The 20,773-nt window shown below is 35.9% G+C and overlaps 1 pseudogene; it reads left to right on the top strand.

The window, feature by feature from the left end:
- The first annotated feature begins 1,445 nt into the window (after positions 1–1,445).
- LOC103671784 lies at positions 1,446–12,633 on the top strand (annotated as a pseudogene).
- Positions 12,634–20,773: the final 8,140 nt, after the last annotated feature.

A 20,773-nucleotide genomic window follows, 5' to 3' on the forward strand; every position in this document is an offset into this window, starting at 1 on the left:
ATGAAGTAGATATGTTTTCTTAAAACCTAATAGATTATCCCAAATAGAATACAATCCACATATGTTACATTCTTGATTAAGCTCTACATTTTGTGCTTTCTTTACATTCTTGGTTTGTGTTTACTTTTAAGATAGGAACCACTTCAAAGGTTAAATGTTTTTAGAAACCATTTCAGCTGTACATAAATGTAAAGTTTCTAAATATTTAAGAGTTACATAATGTAAACTTGTTTCCTTTCAAAATTTGTTTCACAAGAGCAGGTAATACATTTCCACTTTCAACTGCACATTTAGATGCTTTATTTTTGAGTGTATTTTCTCCTCAATATTTCTTTCCACAGAATTTTGGAATTTTGTTTCTCTCATGTTTTATTGAAAAGGCTCTCTGCCATTATATCCTTTCGTTTTCCGGTTTTATTCTTTTGTCTGAAGGCACATTGCAGCATGGCTGGTTTAAGGATTCTAGACAGTGAGAGAAATGGATAGCCACAAGAGTATCTCTAGTCAAGGTTGAAAGAGAGCACGTAGCTTTCTAAACTGAACACCGTGAATGGGGGACATTTAGGTTATTGCCATGACAATTCTAATTGTTGGAACTTTATTCTTATTATGGTCTTTATTCAGTTGGATTCACCCTAACAGCACACATAGACGAGTCACTTTAATTTCTGGGCTGGTTTTGGAGAACATGTATCCAAGAATCATCATCTTTTTGTTGCGATAACAAAACACACGGTCAAGGGGGGTCTAAATGGAATTGCATTTTATAGGCATGCAGAGATCGGTATGAAGTAAGACATGCACTCTTTGACCCCTGGAGGCTCTCTCTGACAAATGATGGGGCTACATTTTAAATTACAGGAGATTCCAATTACTGTGAAATTATGGGGCTATGTGAGCTCCCTCTATGGGCTAATTTAACGTCTGCAAATTATATTTCTTCTTCTTCCTCTTTTTTTTCTTCTTCCCATTTTTCCCCCAACAAAGCCTCTGTGTGGCCTCTGGGATGGGGTGGCCGCCTAAGGGCCCTGAGGTTGTGCTCCTTGGAGCGTGTGCAAGATGGCTGCCCCAAGGCTGTTTGAAGCTGGCGCGTTTGAAGCTGCCGCGCGTGTTTGAAGCTGCGGCATTTGAAGCTGTCGGGCTTGAAGCTGGCGCGTGTGTTTGAAGCTGCGGCATTTGATGTTGCTGAGGACGTTTGTAAATTTGAGACAGACTTTAATATTGTTAGACGGTAGGGGAGTCCTTTTCAACCCCCTTTTCATTTTTTTTTTTTACTTGAACTTTTTAAAAAGTTTTATTTAACTTTTTTTTTTCCTACTATTTTAACTACTTATGTCAGCCGAGGAATGCTGTGATTCACAGCCATTATTGTAAGGAGGCTGTTATGTATTTTTAGTGCTGCTGGGACCATAGGAATTCTTGAGTGGCTTTGACTGGATACAACAATGTGGAGAATAATCCCAACTGTGAAAAGTGCTACTGTGGCCACAGAACAGTACAGAATAATTTTGAAAAAGGGCAGTCTCCTTGTTGCTTTTAGAAGAAGGCCGAGTGTGCCCGCTGTTGCATTTGCAAGATTGATGATGAGTGTCGAGGTAGAACAAATGCATGTGAGTAGAAGAAGTTGGGGATGCATAGGTGTAGGAATTAAATTTGCAATGTGCCAGGAGCAAAGCATTTTGTAATTTCTTCCTATTATTTTGTCCTCTAAATTCTGTAAGAACTAGGAGGAGAGGTGGATGCTATTATGAAACAATACCGTCAATCCTTTGGACAATACTGTAAAACTGAATGGTGCTTTATATGGAGAGCATCTACTCTGAAAATGCGAGAGAGAAGGAATGAGTCTTGCTGCTGTTGGTAAAGGGAAGAAAACAGATGCTTATCCTGTAGTGTGTACTTCGTGGCTTGGGAAATACTTTGCTTGGAGGAACCCTAGATGTAGAAGTGAAAATGATGGAGAAAAATTTGGAAGGAGCCATGAGTCGTCACATCCAAAATGGATGTGATGAGAAACACTTTGGTTTGGATGCAGATAATTTTTCACTTAATCCCCAGCCTGGAGCAACGTCATGGGCTTGCATGCAGAGTTGATGAAATGACATGTTCTTATGTTGTCTATGGTTCTTCTCCATTAGATTGTTTGGGATTGAAAGCTCCTTTGATGGGCCTTCCATCCATTTTTCCCCCCTTTGGAAGTACAATATTCTATTCTGCTAATGATCATTCTCTTGAAAATTAAGTAATGGTTTCTTAATATGAGCTATTTGTCAGCACTTGAACCTGTTTTTTTACATGTCCGCCATTGAATTTTTTCATTGGGTAGAACATAAATTCCATAAAGTCTACATCTACTTTACAGCCACATTTGGATTGTATATCTCCCCAGGCCTGAGGTGCTTGGTTCAGTATTTTATTCATATTAGCAACGACCTTCAGTTCACAGAAAAATCTGTGTTTTAAATCCATATCATAAAATTGTACTACTGTCTCTTCATCTAGATGCAACTAGAACTGGGCTTTATTCTAATAAATAACTTAAATGTGTGCTTTACCTGTTTAACTAAGATGAAGATGTTGTGTCTTGCATACCTTTTGAATGATGAAAACTTTATCATGTCTTCATAGAACAAATGATCTTAAGCTTTATTTTCTTGCTTTTAAGGATTTCCCTTCATTCATTCAACATTTCTGATTTGGTAGGAATAGAAATTTGCTAAGTATTTTCCTTTGTATTGTATAGATGCATTTTCTACTCCAACTTTTCATTATTAGCTCCTTCAGTTATATTCCTTTGAATCCATGTGTCTTTTCCATTCTACTAGCTAATCATTTTTTACAGTGTTAATATTTTACCTAATTTGTATTTTGAACTTCATATGAGCCATATTGATGTCATTCATTGAGAACTAACTTCTTACAGACTATCAGTCTAATGTACTAATAATCTATTTAACAAGTCATTTTATAAGTTATAAGATATTAAAAACTAGTGACATGGGAAGTATACAGAATTAGTGGCTCTGCACATTTGACTTATCTACTCTTTCAGAACTTTGTTACAAACTTTTGTAACTCAAGGAGAGAGGACATTATACACCCACTGGCAGACAGGTGCACATACCCATGTATATATGGATATTTATTTTTTAATTTTTAATTCTAAAATCTTCTGATCAGATTTTTTCTTATCCCTCAACTTCTGTAATACTTATCTGATCCATATTATTGCTTTAAGTTTAGAATTTTTTAATGATTTTCCTACTCTTCACCATAATATAGTCTATGCAGTCCAGTAATCTACATTTGGTGACAAAAGAATTGCTTGAGAATAGTTGAGCACACATGCTTAAATGAGAACTACATGCATTTTATTACACATTTGTGTAAGCATATCCATAGAAAAAGAATAAATGTTGTAAAGCTGATATATCTTTATATCAGTTTAATCAGTCAGCTTACATGTTCCACATCACTCTTGTTCCTTGCTGGTTTGTGTTAAGAAGTTGCTTCTTATTTTAACAGTCTTTATTGTGATTTCTTTTCACATAGTTTTTCATTTTTGCTCTTTTCATTTGTTTAATTAAAATTAATTGCATATAGCTTTTCTTTTTAATGGATTTCCACACATATGTGCTTCTCTCTATAAACTCCACAATGTAAAGGGCACTAATCCAAATAATGATTTCTCTTCCTTGACTCTAGCTCTTTCTCTCTGTCTAGCTTGAGTGTTTTGTCCTATATTCATTTTCTCTCGCTCTATCAGTGTTTTCTTCCATCTTACCGTGATGAAGTTTGCAATTTGCCTTCTGTAGTAGAGAAACAATAAAAGTAACTTCCTGAGCTGGATTCAAGGTGAAATAGCATTTTCCATTACACAGCACTAAGACCCCATTCTTTGCAACTCTTAATAACAGTATCTCCATTATAGAGCCAGGTCAGTGTTGTTTAGCCATTCATCCAAAATACTGTATAGGCTTATTGATGTGATTTATTAATAGTTATGAGATTTGTTATGACCTCACATGCTTGGTTTTTCATTAAGTGTTTTCATCAGTTATTCTCTTTCTAAGGCAGATGCAGATTAGAAATTTTACACACAAAATTTCTATTTTTTTGCATTCCTTTTGAAAATCAGCTTTATTTAGGTTTCTATACATACAGTAAAACTTATGTTATTATGTTTCAATGAGTTTTGACAAATGTATATACTGTGTAACTAGCACCACAATCGCCATGTTGACATTTTCATCACTGCAAAACTGTCTCTCCTACCCTTTTGAAGTCAGTTTCCTACACTCACTCCCTGAACCCCAGCAACCTCTGATCTTCTTTCTTTTGCTATAGTTTTATCTTTTTCAGAATTTTGTATCAGTGAAATCATACTGCGTGCTCTTTTGTGTCTAGCTTCTTTCACTTAGCTTAATGCTTTTACATTTCTTCCATGTTGTTGCATGAATTAGATTTTTCCGCGTTAGTGCTGAGTAGTATTCTACTGTATTGATACTCCACAATTTGTTTATCCATTTACCATTTGATGACCTTTTTCGTTCTTTCCAGTTTGGGTGATGATGAAGAAAGATGCTGGAAACATTTGCATGCAGTTTTTTTGTGTGTGTGAACCTAAGTTTTAACTTCTTTTGGGTAAATATCTAGGAGTGGGATTGCTGAATCATGTGGTACACATATGTTGAATTCTATAAAAAAATATTACAATGTTTTCCAGAGTGGATGAACTATTTTGCATTTCCACAGAGATGTACTAGAGTTCCAATTGTGCCCCGTCATCACCAACACTTGGTGTTGTTAGTCTTTTTAATTTTAGCCATTATAGTGAGTCTGTATTTCTTTTCAATATTTTTTCAATTGCAATAATTTACTTTCTTTTACCAACTTTATTATTATTACTACATCCACTCGATTGCATTCTGCTTTTTTTTTTTTTCACTTGTTATGTTCTTTATAACGTTGTTCTTTTGAAGGCTCTAAATATGTTTTTATTTCTTGCTTTCTTTTAGTGCTTGATAAGGTAAGGGAACTAAAACCCAAATATACATATAAGTAGACCAGAGTCTTGAGTGAGCATGTTAAATAGTCGAGTTTTGCCTTTATTTTTTAAGAACTAGGAATATAATATTTGAAGAAGATTGTATCAGACTTAAGATTCTGGGTTTTATTGGTGTCTATTTAGTATCACAGAAATTACAAATAGGATTGCATATTTAAAAATACTAGCAAACTGATTTCTCAATAACTAGATTTCTCAATAAAGTTTCACACATCTTCAACAACTGAAGGATCACCATACAATTCAGCCCTGCCATTTCCTAAAATGGCTCTGTTTTTATTCTTTGCCTCATTAGACAGCTTAGGGAACAGTGTACCATTGCCCATTAAAGAAACCACTTTTATTTAATCCAGTACCTACTAACATTTGTCAGAATTGGTGATTTTTTAACCTTTTTTTTTTTTTTTTTTTTTTTTTTTTTTTTTTTATAACAGTAACTGTTCTCAGATCTCTAGCTTTGTTCCCTGGATGTTAAAAAGACACATGGTCACTTTGTGAAAATCTTTCTTTAAAAATCCAGTGTAAATGAGAATCATCATCATCTCTATCACCCTATTCTTTTCCATCTAAGAGTGTTTCATTTCAATATGGGCTGGAACTCTGATTTTTCTCCCTACAGCTCAGTTACTAGTTCAGGATTATTACTTGGCTAAGTAAGATTTTTTTTCACTCAAAGGTTTATATAGCAATCAAAATTGAATGTTAATGAGTTGCATAGCTATAAATTCTCTTTTCGCAAAGAGCCATGCCTAGGAGTGAACCCTTATTTCAGAAAATGGTTGTAAGATGATTGCTAAACCTTGGTTAAAGTATACTCATTCTCTCATGAGTGAGTTATTTTATTGAGTTCTGTGTTTGAAGACAGGATTTCTATACAAATTTCTCAGTTTTGTCAGATCATAAGTAAACAATATGATGCCATAAAGTGAAATATAGTTGCTACTGAAATCATGAATTAATCCAACTTCTTGGAAAATTCACTCTCAGTTCACTGAAGGGCTTCCTGTTGAATGGGAGGTATTTTTCCATGTCACATTTTCTCATAAAAATACACATTTTGTATCTTTGATTTTAAATCTGGTATTATTTTAGTAGCTAAAGACATTGAGGGTGTTTGCTGGTAATAGAGTGAATAATGAAGCTAGAGAATTGTGGATACTTTTGGTTATCTTTTATCAACAGTTTTACAAATCAATCTCATTTTCCCCTATTTCTCTGTTCAGTTAATAATATTAACCCAGACTGTTAAACTTTTCCTTAGAAATACTGTTAAAGCATGAGGGACTGGAATCTTTTTTGATATTTGAAAGAAAAAAATTGATAAAACAATATCAGAAGCAATTCAAGTTATGATTTCATAGGATTCATTGTAGTAACAATAGAATTATGCTTTGTATTCTACAGTTAGTGAGACTGAAGGTAAAGGAACACACTTTACAAAGATTTTCTTTTAGAAGTGATTTGGTATGAAAATTTAGCTGTCATTTTTTAATTACTCAATATTCCATGTTCTACAAACATCTGGGTTTTGTGGGTGAACTAGCTGGTTTAAATACGGACTGAAACACTTCTTCAAAACCGAGATTCAGTTATTCCTTCAGAACATTTGTATTTTAATTTGGGGCTGATTGAGATCATTCCTAGTACCTGTTCTTAGATCGTCATTAGGTATGTCTAACAAATGACCAAATGCACATATCTTTACACTGGATTTAATTTTTGTTTTCTAGAAAGTCAGACTGTGTTTTCTAAGGAACATGTACCATGTGGATTTTTCTGATGTCAAAATCCCAGCAACCAGGGGTAATTCTGAGTATTTGCTTGTGTCCAAATCCCTAAAGAATTCTTGAATCTTACTCTTCCATAATGAATATCTTCTTAGTCCAGCCTAAATCCTCCCTGGCAATTTGCATCACAGGAACCCCTTGATCTGTTGTATAGTAGGGTTGAATCCAAGGGAATTAAGCTCTCCCCTTAGGAGCTATTGCTGTCATTCATGCTACACAGAAGGGGGGCATTCCTGCTTTCTCTCTAACTCCAACCCCATTGCCTGGCCAGGAGAATTCTTAATAGTGTGTGATCCAGAAAATTAACTATTTTAATACACTGTTCTTTTTAAATGTGATTCTTGTAAACTGGAACACTGTGGCATCATTCAAATTTAAATCTAAATCTTTGGGTGGAAATTTTAATACGGATGTTGTCTGATGATTTTTGATAAGATTAATTTTGAATTTTGTTTTGAAATTATCCCTTAAGGAAAGGGAATCTGTGAGAGAATCTTTATTTACTTCTTTTACTAAGTACAGATATTTGTCATGCCATACTTTTGATTATTTATTTGCTATGTTATACTCTGGATTACTTCATCATTGTCCCTGTGAAAAGTCTATAGCTGGTTTATTGCTTATGTGTGTCAGAACTGATTTCAAAGTAAGTTTTTTAGAATAATTTTTTGAGTCAACTGCTTTCATGCTTTCTAAGAAGTTAGAAAACTATATATCAAAAAGTCCCATTTAAGATACAATGAAAATGCAAAATATCTTGATATATCATTAGTAAGAAAAAACATGTGGGAGCTATATAATGAAAATGGTAAAAGTTTGCTGAGACCTAAGAGACAATTTTATCAACTGAAGATGAAGTATATTAAAGGTTGTCTGTTCTTTTCATAATAATTCATAGAACTGATATTACCTAATAAAACCACAGTAAGTTTTTCTTTTTTAAATTTGCCATAGTGAATCTAATGTTTATCTCTCAGTATGAACAGAGGCGAATAGCCAATACAATTGTCTTATAAGTTATAAAGCTACAATACTCAAGACAGTGTCATTTTGACAAAACAATGGAAAAGAAGGAAAAATCAAGATAAATTCAAATATGTAAAACTTCATTGTGTTGGTATCATAAATGAATGGGGTTGGACTATTAAGAAGTGACTCAGGGACAATTGCTTATAACACTTGTGGGAAATAATAAATTAGATCTAGTCTCACCTCATATCGTGTATCAATATAAATTCCATATGAGTTAAAGAGATAAATGTAAAATAAAATATGAGATCTCTAGAAACTATAAAAAATAGAGTCGGCTGGCTGACTTAGTAATGATGAATAGTTTTAGGCATTATAAATAATTTTAAAAATCACAAGGGAAAAATCCATAGGTTTGACTACATGAAAAATTAATTTTTGAATGACAGAAATGAATACCTGGTTAAAAAAAAAAAAGTAACATTAAAAAAAACCACAAAACTATCAGCAGCAACTATTTCAGATGCTTTTCATCTTTATGGCCAAAGAACTTGAAGGGGAGCAGATTTTGCCAACTCAAAATATGCCACTTTGGAATGAGGATTGTTTTAAGCTAAGGCAATCAAAACCCAGCAGATGCAGGAAAAGCTCTTTACCTCCCCATCGACTACCTAAGCTTACACTGAAAGGAGGGCTGTATGAGGAAGAGAGCTATTACAGAGATACTTTTCTACCTAAGAAACTTCTCTACACAACAGGGTAACCTTTGTTTTCCAAACCTCCCCTCTCATCTTTCTGTGCAAGGCCTTTCTCCCAGATCCCTACCCCTTTCCTTAGTCCAGGATGTTATATAAATCTCAATTACCTGACTGCCTCTAGAGTCTTATCTCTTTTTTTTAATTAAAATTTATTTATTTATTATTTATTTATTTATGAGAGAGAAAGAGAGAGAGAGCACGAGTTGAGGGGAGCAGAGGTAGAAGCAGGCTCCCCGCTGAGCAGGAAGCCCCAATGTGGGGCTGGATTCCAGGACTCTAGGATCATGACCTGAGCCAAAAGCAGATGGTTAAGCAACTGAGCTACCCGGGTGCCCCTAGAGTCTTATCTTTATAGGACTTCTGTACATAGGTAATTTTGTTTCTTTTTCTCCTATTAATATGTCTTTATTTAACTATTCAATATACCAAAGAACCTAGAACCTAGAAGGGTAGAAGGGAATATTGTTTTTTCCCCTACAAACTCATGTAAGTTATTACATAAAATGCTAAAAATCTAATAGGAAAAAGGACCAAGAACTGGTTCTAGATGAGTCATAAAAGAAGAAATTTTAACATAGTAAAAAAAGTTCAGCTTAACTGGAAACAAGATTATGCACCCATTAACACACCACTCAGAATTAACCAAAATTGTTGATATTTTGGTGAATATTCTTCTAGTCTTTGTGATCTTTGATACCCCTATCTATCCATTAATTGATCTGTTGATTTATCCATTCATATATCTACCTTTATATCTAACTTTTCATCAATTTAGCTCCATCCACTCATACATAAATGTTATATGTAGTTGATATATATTTTTTCTAAAAGGAATCATAGTACATACGTTGCTTTTAACTTTTTTCCATTTAATATATTTTTTATTTCTTCCCATGTTATTATATTTTCTTCTTCTACAAATATTCAAACTTTGTATAATATCGACAGTGTGTCGATATACCATGGCTTATTTGACCAATGTCTCCTACTGGGCATTTAGGTTGTTAACAGTTTTTTAGAAGAGATCGCTGAACATCATTGCACAGATCAGATTATTTTCTAAGGGTAAATTTGAAAGGTTGGATTTACAGTATGCAAATATTTCAGGCTTTTGTTGCATGTTCCCCAGCTGTTCCTCAGAAAGATTTTGAACTTTTACCTTTCCACCAGCAATGCATTGGAGTTATTATTTCTCAGTCTTGCAAGCACTGTCTAATATAGTTAACAGTTTATGTAAGTTAAATAGACTGGCAATATTTTATTATTCTTTTTCTTTGCATTTTTGATTACTAAAATGATAATTTTTTTGTTTTATGGCAATTTTTTTCTTTCTTTTTTTTTTTTTTTTAAAGATTTTATTTATTTATTCGACAGAGATAGAGACAGCCAGCGAGAGAGGGAACACAAGCAGGGGGAGTGGGAGAGGAAGAAGCAGACTCATAGCGGAGGAGCCTGATGTGGGGCTCGATCCCATAATGCCGGGATCACGCCCTGAGCCGAAGGCAGATGCTTAACCGCTGTGCCACCCAGGCGCCCCTATGGCCATTTTTGTCTGTTGTAAAATTTCTAATTATGTCATTTACACTTATTTTCTATTGACATTAATCTTAGTATCCATTTTCAAAAGTTATGTTTATAAAAATTAAAAATAAATAAAACATTTAAAAACCATAAAAACTATGTATTTAGGATAAATATGCTTTGGATTATGTATATTAAAAATATATAGAAGTTTTAAATAAAAGTTTAATCAAACCTATCAATTTTTTTCTGTATAGTTTCCACTTTCAGTGACATGATTATGAACCCCCCCAGCAGATAACAGATTATATTAACTAAAATGAAAGAATATTTTGATTCATCTATTCCATTTTTCTTCAGGTTTATAGTTGAATCTTTCATTATGGAAAGCATGATCAATGGAATTTTTTAGTGTAGAGCCTTAAAGGAAAACTCGGGACCTCCTGATTTTTAATTAAAATGAATTCTGTAGAAGGATTATGTTATGAGTATGACTTTCCAGTGACTTCCTTCTTCGTACTAAAACTTGGGCGTATTAGAAAAAAAAAATTGGGCATATTGGAAGGATTGAATTATATTAAGATCTTATGGAATTTAGACATAATTATTTTTAGTGCTAATGGTTTTTGTGCATAGAATTTTTTTGTGCATACAATTATCCCAGGTTTGAGTAAGTAACTAATATACTATGTTAGCAACTCACTTGGGTTTTTGTTTTGGGAGGTAATTTTGTTCCTGAACATTTAAATTTGGAAGGTTAAAATTTATCTAGAAGATGCTGTTTTGATTTTAGCAGAGCAGATCTATACTGATCAGGTGTGAAAATCTCAGGAGCTGAAGGTAATAAGGGGAACTGTGTAATAGGTGCTGAATGAGAAAATTGAAGGCTCAGTTCGTTAAGCGTCTGCCTTGGGCTGGGGTCATGATCCCAGGGTCCTGGGATGGCCCCAAATTGGGCCCCGCATCAGGCTCCCTGATCGTGGGGGAGCCTGCTTCTCCCTCTCCCTCTGTCTGCTGCCCCCTCCCCCCTCCCGCTTGTGCTCTTTCTCTGTCAAATGGATAAATAAAATCTAAAAAAAAAAAAAAAGAAAAAAAAGAAGGTCTTATTTGGGTTCCTGGACCAAATTCCAAAGTAAGTGTGAAAGCTTCCTACACAATATCAAGCAGTACTTGGACACCAGTAGGGTGTCTGAGAGTTCAATTCAATTCTGACATTATTTACCCGCAGATAGCATCAGATTCCACAGGTTGAGGGATCAGTCCTAGGAGTGTGGGCCACCTCGCCCCACCCCCACCCCTGCTCCAACACACCCCTTCAGACTCCAGCCCCCAGTGACGAGCCGAGGCTGTTCCTTGTACTTCTGATTGTCTCTAAATTAGAAGTTCCCACAACCTCTTCCTCAGGTTTAATTAATTTGCTAGAGCGCAAGCTCCGTGGGTAGTAGGAGCGGAGAGCGGACCCCAGAGGGCCCTGCACAGGCCCACTGCCGCCACAAGCCAAGGTACCATCCCACCTGGCAGGAGGGGCAGCTGCGGCAGTCCGCCCCCCCAGTCACCAAACCCACAACTCGGAGCAGCCGTGCAGCCCCACTTGACCCGCAGCAGGGCAGGTGGCCTCACATGGGGGCTGCCTGCCAGCGGGGACAACAAAGTCATTGCACAGAAAGTTTGGGGAACGGTAAAATGGTTGGTTCAGTGTAAGAAACCTATGGTTTCATCAGCAGAAATGACATGAAGGAAGATGTATTTGTATACCAGACTGCCAAGAAGAAGAACCCCAGGAAGTACCTTCACAGCGTAGGAAATGGAGAGATTGTGGAGTTTGATGTTGTTGATGGAGGAAAGGGTGTGGAGGCAGCAAGTATGTCAGGCCCAGGTGGAGCTCCAGTGCAAGGCAGAAAATATGCAGCAGACTGTAACAATTATAGACACTCTCCACGTGGCAGGGGTCCTCCACGCATTTCCCAGCAGAATTACTAGAATAGTGCAAGTGGAAAAAGAAGGAGGTCTGGGAGAATGCTCCTGAAGTTGAAGCCCAGCAGCATCGTCCTCCCATAAGCGAGGTTCTCACCTTACTAGGGTAGAGACCCAAGGGGTGTGAACCAGTCTTCCAACCCTCCAGTGCAGGGAGAGGTGATGGAGGGAGCGGACAACCACAGTGCAGGAGAACATGGTAGACCAGGAAGTCAGAATACCTAGTGGAGTACAGACCACGATTCCGCAGGGGTCCTCCTCCACGAAACACAGCCTAGAGAGGACCAAAGTGCACAGAGGAAGAAAAATCAAGGAATGAGACCCAAGGTCAGCAGCCACCTCCACGTCCGTGCCTCCGCAACTTCAATAACTAACGCAGATAGTAATTGAAAGCAGCCAATCCCCCAGCTGAGAATTCATCCCAGCTGAGCAGGGTGGGACTGAGTAAATGAGGGCTTACCTTCTCTTCCACCGTCTGGTTTAGTCATCCAGTATGAAGAAATGAATATGAAATTCCAGCAATAAGAGAGGAACAAAAGATTGGAGCTCAAGACCATAAGTGTTTGCTTTTTGCCCATTGACCAGATGAATAGAACTACCTGCATTATCTATGCAGCATGCAGTTTTGTTATTTTTACCTAAAGACCTCTCTTTTTGGTAATGTCAAATGTGGGTGTTTTGTTTTGTTTTTTTTAAAGCCTGTTTTTTCTCAATACACCTTAAAGGTTTTTAAGTTGTTTCATTTCTGGTCAAGGTGAGATTTTTGAGAGTATTTTAAATTTGTAATAAAACTTTGCAATTTTATTATTTTTTTTGAAGTCAAAGGGCAAGTACCTATTAATAAAAGTCTTTAAAAAAATTTCTAGAGCGGCTCACAGGATTCAAAAAACCCACTTACTAACTACATTACCGTTTTATTATAAAGGGATATAACTCAGAAACAGCCTGATAGAAGAGATGCATAGCACAAGGGCACAGAGCTTCCAAGCCCTCTCCGGGCGTGCCTTCTCCCAGCACCTTCATATGCACATCAACCTTGAAGCTCTCTGAACCCCGTCCTTTTGGGTTTTTATGGAGACCTTATTACACAGAAATGGTTGAGCAACTCATTGGCCATTGACAAATGATTTAACCTCCTGCTTCTCTCTCTTCCCCAGAGGTGGGGGTGGGGGGGTACTGAAAGTTCCAACCCTCTATCACAAGGTTGGTTGCTCTGGCGACCAGCCCAATCCTTAGGTAATCTAGGGGCTTTCCTGAAATCGTCTTATTAACATAACAAAAGACACCTTTATCGCTCTCAGCACTTAGGAAATTCCAGGGGTTTTAGAGCACCATGCCAGTAATGCAGACAAAAACCAAATATACATTTCTTATTATAAATCACAATATCACAGAAGGTGACTCCCAATGTAAAGTCGTAATAATCAATAGGTTAGTGAGGAGGCCTAACCAGTATGCCTGGCTTGGTCTTCTTCTAAACTATACAGTTCTCTCCACTCAGTTTACTCACATTTGTGAATTATTAGCCCCACGTGTGTCTGCTTGTAAACGAGTATGAGTATCAATGCTCTCGCACTGAAAGCAGTGCATTTTCATTGCCTGGATCCTTTTCAAAAATGTAGATGATGATTCAGTAGACTTTGCCTGGGACCTGAGATTCTGCATTTCTGTCAAGCCCCCAGGTGAAATCACTGTGCTGGTTCAGGGTCTCCTCTTGAGGGGCAAAAGTTGAGAAATCTGATATTGATACTTCTGGTTCTCTATAAAGTAATAGGTAAAACACATGAAATCATAAAATTACAGCACAGCGGATGGTTGAACACTTTGAGGATCGAGTGAAGTCACCATCTGGATCCAAAAGATCATGATAACTTGTAGGCTAGATTATGGGAGCTGTTTTCTGGAGAAACAGGTGGGACCGATGTAATGGGGCTGGTCCTCAGCCCACGGTTTGAGTAATAAGGTCTTTTTATTGTTTTTCTTTCAGCTTCATTGAAATATAGTTCACATAAAACGCATACAAGCATTTTCTGAGCCTTACATGGATGTAAATTCCCAGCCATCCAGTGTTAGAAATTGATAACCATCATTAAAAAGTAAACATTCTGAGCCACTACCCGCTCTACAGAACTAAACCATGTTTCTTTTCTGCTACCGATGGGAGTTAGCAAGAAATAGAGAACTACCCATGCCTAAGCACCCCTTATCTTGGCTTCCCTTCAAAGAAGGAAATGAGTATAAGGTTAGCACTGAGCTTTTCTGGAACTGTTGACATGGGGTTGGTAACACAACACATCCTAAAGAACCTGGTGAGTCAGATCAGGGATTTGTACTGAAAAGCAAGGGGCAATCAGAAGGATGGCAGGAGCTGGAGCTGGAGGTTATGGGGGAGGGGATGGGTCATTCAACAGCTGGCCAAGGTCCATGAAGGCAGGAGCACATGCCAGAGCCACACTGGGTAGACTGAAGACAAAATTTAGACATTTGTAAAGACTGACTTTTACTCACTGTTTGTGCCCATGTGTGTTTTTTCTCTGATTATAACAATAAATCATATTCCATGTGGAAAATGTGGAAGTAATAGAAAAATAGAAAAAAAACAGCCTATCATTAAATCATATCATAATAATAACATTACATAATAATGTAATAATATCACCTTTATCACTATATCTATAGTTAACATCCTTTTTAAAAATTTACCTTTTAAAAAATTTTTGGCGAGCCTATAAAGTCTTAAATGTTATGAACTATAGGAGCCTTCAAGACCTGGAAGTTAATGACATATATAAGTGGGTGGGCTATCCAGATCTAGAGAGAGAAGCATGGTGCCTCGGGTCTTTGTGTTTTCATCTGCCGTAGGCACTACCAGGACTGCTATTTGGAAAGAAACAGGGAAACCTCACATAGGGCAGTGTTGAGCTGCTACCCCAGATTTTGCCCAAAAATGCTTGACTCCATTTCTGCCCAGTCTAGGTAGTCAGACACAGATATATATTTGATATAAAATATTGAACTCCTTTGAAATATGTTTGAGTATGACTGCATTAGAATAGTAGTTCATATTTTTATTCCTCAAACTAGCAAATATCATATGGAGTCCAGAGAAAAGTTGACCAACATGTCTAAAAGAACAGATGTCCCTAACCAATACTCTGAGCATTTATTCTCCTAGAATAATAGCTGCAAAGGTAACATAATCCTTCTGGATATTTTTGTCATGTTTGGATTTTTTTTTTTTTTTTTGGCTGTCCATGAAAATGAGATGTTGGTATTATTTGTGATCTTCGATATCAAAGGAAAATCGTGGTTTATAAGTTTTGAACCTTTTCTTATGTTTTACAATTTATAACGAAAATTTTTTTAAAGGCTCAAGCTAGGTTAATGATCAAACTGTTAAAGCATGACTCCACAGGATGCCTCACCTCTTAGAAAGACATTTAGTGCTAAATTTATAAGGTTCTATTTTGTGGAGCACCAAAAAGGGTCATTTTCAAGTGAGCAACGCTTTTAATCTCTATTTTGCCATCTGAAAACCACTTAAGTATTGCCCAGTTCACGGGCATACATTATAGCCAATCCCAAGTAATACAATTCACACTTTTTGTCGAGTACTACAGTGTATGTTTTTTTCTTTGAAAAAAAATTATATATCTGATGACATACAGGTCTCAGTGCAAACTTTACCACAGATGAGAGATTATTGTATAGTTTCTTGGAATGCGAGCTCTCAGAGGGCAGCTAGGGAAGATGGATATGTCTTCTCAGTTCCTTTGGTTTCCTAGGAAGTTGGTGTACAATGTGGAGATTCACCGTGTCTGTCTACTTCAGAGAAATGTTCATTATACTTATTTTATTTCTCAAGACATTTCTCCTATGCTTAGATAAATGGAGTTTTTCCTGTGCCAGTGGGAGTTCACCACTACTTATTTAGATAATGCACAGATAAATTGATTTCTTTCTTTTTTTTTTTTCCTTTACTTTTCTTTTTTGGAACACAGCCATGCTCATTCATTTAGGTATTTTCTATGTCTGCTCTTACACTAAAAAGGCATAATTGAAATAGAGACCTTTAGTTAGACTTTTTAGCAAATTGAATAATTGAAATAGAGACCTTTAGTTAGACTTTTTAGCAAATTGAATAATTGAAATAGAGACCTTTAGTTAGACTTTTTAGCAAAGTCTAAAATATTTGCTGTCTGGCCCTTTACAGAAAAAGTTTGCCAACCCTGAGTATAGATGGATGGCATAGAGGAGCTGATTATCAAATTATCCACTTCTTCACTCATTAACCATTATTCATCTGACAAAAACTTGGGGTCTTTATCATATAAACCAATGGAAAGAAAAGAAAATCTTGACCACCCTTCTGGTAATATGCAAAATAGATATACCTTGAACCATACTTGCAGTGAAAACACTTTGATTAAAAGGTAAAATAAAACTTTTAAATTACATTACAGAGCTACCAAGAATTTTTGGTTTCCTCAGAATTCAAAAATATTGTGATGGTGGGAATCCAGATAGGTAAGTCAGGACTAAAACTGACTTTTGCCCGGGAGGCCTTTGTATAACAAATGATCTTGATCATTGGTTTTGATGTTTGTGAAAGGTGCACAGGACTTGAACCAAATTTACTGCCTGCATAAAGCAGGATGTGTTTTAGGAGCCTGTTGCATGACTTTGGCTGCTCTTTCGGTTTAAGAGTGAACTAGAAATAAACTTCCATAAAGAGGAGGAATTTCCTATACAAACTTTAGTGGTAGGTAGAGAGGGTTGGAGAAACATCTCTGAGACTTCATAACACAAGCCAGCCTTGTTTGAATCCGAATTAATATATCCTTCGTGGAAAAATGAAAACAAAGCAAGCAAATAGTAATACCTCATGCAAACAATTTATTTTAAAGTAGGACCTCACTTAATGGCCTGGGACTTTATGGAGATAAACAGAAGTACACTTTGAAGGAAATTAGTTTCAATCTCAGTTACTTTCAGGCCTCAAAGAATTCTCAAGATCACAAAGGAGGAGAGTGAATAATCAAAAATGAAAACTTGTACATACACACAAGGAAACAGATCACCATGAGAGCCAGTAGAAATAAGGCACGGCAATAGTAAACCTGAAAAGATTTCAGGTAGTGAATTTATACAAACATAAAAAAAAGTATATTATACAAATATAAAATACAAATGTGTTTAATATGTTTAAAAGTTGGGTAGGAAAATGTGAATAAGAACTATAGAAAGATCAAGCGGATTTGAAAAATCTGACAATGTATTATTCGCAATTTGAAAATATTTCAAAAGATGGGTTAAATAGCAAACTATATAGAGTTAAAAGGAGTATTAGAGAGCTGTAATATCTGAAGAAATCATCCAGAAAACAGCACAGAAAGATAAATAAAAGGATAACAAATATGGAAGAAGGTAGGTTGAAAGATGTATTGTAAGGAAAAAGTACCACCTAGATCTCACTAGGTTCCTAGAAGGGAAAAATAGAATGTAGAGGAGTCACTGCTTAGAGAAATAATGGCTAGGAATTTGCAGAATTGATGGAGAGCCCTTCATTTCCAGATACAGAAGTCCCAAAGGATAAATAAAAATAAATCCAAACTGAAAAAGCTCGAACCTAGAACCTGCAGAACACCAAAGCACAGAAAATATATAAAAAGCCACTCAGTCAGTAAAAGCAGTTTAGAAACAAAGAAAAGATGATTAGACTAAGTGGACATTGCAATCAGTAATGGAAGGTGACAGAAAGTATGGGATTATGTTTTTAAACAGCATACAGAAAATAACTGTCCACCTACAATTATACATCCAGAAAAAACTCTCCTTCAAAAACAAGGGAACATAAAGAAAATTCCTGAAAAATGAGACAAAGAGTTTAACACCAACAGTCTCTTTCCAAAAGGAATTCTAAAATAGGTCCTTTAGAAAGAAGGTCAATCCCATTTGGAAAGTCTAAGATACCGAGAGAGAGGGAAAAAGATTGAGACAGAGAGAGAGAAAGTTTGTGGGAAAATCTAAACATTGACTATCTAAGTCTAATTTGAAGATCTAATTAACCAAAATACAATCACCAAAATAGTCTTTGTCTGGAGGAGGTTATTGGAGTTAAAGAAGACTAATTATCTTCAGGTTTTTGGTTAAGTGTGTTTATTAAAATTAATAAGGCAACCACTAACAGATAAAACGTGTATATAGATCTCAAATTATGTGAAAAATTACAATGAAAGAAATATCAATCATTACCAAAATTCAATATAAAAGTCAAATGAATAAAAAAACCAAAAAGATAGGATAAATAAAAAAAAACTAATAAAGTAAATGTATAATTATATTTAATATAGATGAACAAACTTTTTAGTTAAAAGACAAAATGGATTAACTCATTAGGAAGATAGAATGAATTTAAAAAAATGACAAAACAGATTTCAACCTTAAACAAATGAACACAAAAAATAAAGTTGTAAGATGGAAAGAAGATGTACGAGGCCAACATTAACTACAGAAATCTGGTCTAGGCATAAGAGTACAAGATAAAGAGATTTAAGGCTTTTTGCCTTAAAAACATAGATATGACGTAGGTCAAGACATTGATGAAAGTTTCCCTCAATTAGGAAGATAAGGACATTCTATATGTGTCTAAAACTATAACTTCAAAATATACAAAGCAAAAATTGGTAGAACTACAAGAAAAAATTTGGTTTGATTTGAAACATCGCTTTAGGAATTCACAGATCAGACAGAACTGAACAATTCAGTGAACAACTTTTATGGAAGGAATATATAGAGAATACCATACTTGATAACTGGAAGATATAGAGAAAAGTTACCAACTTTGATCAAGTCTCAATGGTTAATTAAACAATTAGAAAAAGAGCTGAAAATAAGTCGGGATATTAAGAGCCAGGAAATAACACATAAGAGATGTAATTAATAAAATACTAAAAGAAGAAATAGGGAAAATCGACAAAACTTTAGTTGGTTCTTTGAAAAGACCAATGAAATCAATGGCCCTCTGAAAAAAATGGAAGAGGGCAAAAAATAAATAGTATTGGGAATGCTGAGAGAATGAAAACTCATCAGGATTTAAAAAGATAATATAAGGACATTATGAACACCTCTATGTAGCCAAACTTGAGACCACACGAAAGGGCAAATACCTAATGTAAATTACCAAAACAGAATAAAAAAGAAATAGAACATATGAATGCTCTATATCCATTAGTAATTGTATTAGTAGTTACTCTTCTCCTCAGAAGTCATCATTACCATCCAGTTTTACTGGAATTTCTTGCCAAAGTTTTAAGCAACTAAGGATTCCAATCTTATAAAATTCTTTCAGATGAGAGAAAAAAAAGGACTCTACACCCCAACTTATCTTTTTGAGATAAAGACAATTATAGACCAATTTCGCCATGAAATTAGACTTAAAAACTTAAAGTATTAGCATAATTGAGTAATGTATAAAAGCAATTTCTTAACCAGATAGAGTCTCTGCCAAAACAAAACAAAACAAAAAAACAAAACAACAAACCCCATCATAGTGGATGGTGACATATTGAAAGCTTTTTCCTCTTCTTTTTTTCTTCTTCTCCTCCTCCTCAGGCTCCTTCTCCTTCTGCTTCCTTTTCTTCCTCTTCTTCCCCTTCTGGCCCTTCTCCTTCCTCTTCTTCTCCTTCTTTTCCTCCACCCCGCTCCTCTTCCTCCTCCTCTTCCTCCCCCTTCTTCTACTTCCTCTTCCTTTTCCTCTTCCTCTGTTTTTTGGCACAGACCTGGATAATGTGATTTAAAATGTGTATGAAGAGCAATGGGTGAGAAAAGCCAAGATAATCCCACAGAGGAAGAGAAGTTTGGAGGATATGCCCTACACCGATACTGATTCTTATTATAAAGTCACAGTAATTAAGATATATGGTATTTTTACAGGTTTAGCGAATAGAGCAATGGAACAGAAGAGAGAGGCCAGAAGGAGACCCCCAATTCCTTTAAGGCAGCACTGGCATTGCAGATCGGTGGTGGAAAAGTATTGACTGTAGGAGTTGTTCCAAGACAATTCCTTGTCAACGTGGGGGAAAAAATGAAACCCTTTCCTTGTATCACTCCCTGTTGCACTATATAAAAAAGGCAGTTCCTTGCATTACAAACCTTAAATGTGAAGGGCAATTTCTATTTTTAGAAGATAATATAGGAGAATATATTTATGCCCTTGGCTTAAGAAGGAACTTTTTTTTTTTTTTCAAGATTTTATTTATTTGACAGAAACAGAGAGAGCACAAGCTTGGGGAGCGGCAGGCAGAAGGAGAGGGAGAAGCAGTCTCCCCTGCAGAGCAGGGAGCCCGACACTGGGCTAGAACCCAGGATCCTGGGATCATGACCTGAGCTGAAGGCAGTCGCTTAACCAACTGAACCACCCAGGCTCCCCAGGAAGGATCTCTTAATGAAAACACAGAATTAGCAGATTACGAAAGCAAATTTGACTTCGTAAAAATTACAAATATGTTTATGACTAGATATCATTGAGTGAAAATACTGGGAAAAATGTAATAACATATGTATGCATTGGCAAAGGATTTGAATATGTAATATACAAATATATTCTACAAATTTATATGTAAAAGCCAAATAATGCGAAAGAAAAGATGGACAAATATCTTGAATGTGTACTTCACTTTAAAGGATGTATGGCT

The sequence above is a fragment of the Ursus maritimus genome, unplaced genomic scaffold (assembly GCF_017311325.1).
Source record: "Ursus maritimus isolate PB19 unplaced genomic scaffold, ASM1731132v1 scaffold_6, whole genome shotgun sequence".
Taxonomy (NCBI): domain Eukaryota; kingdom Metazoa; phylum Chordata; class Mammalia; order Carnivora; family Ursidae; genus Ursus; species Ursus maritimus.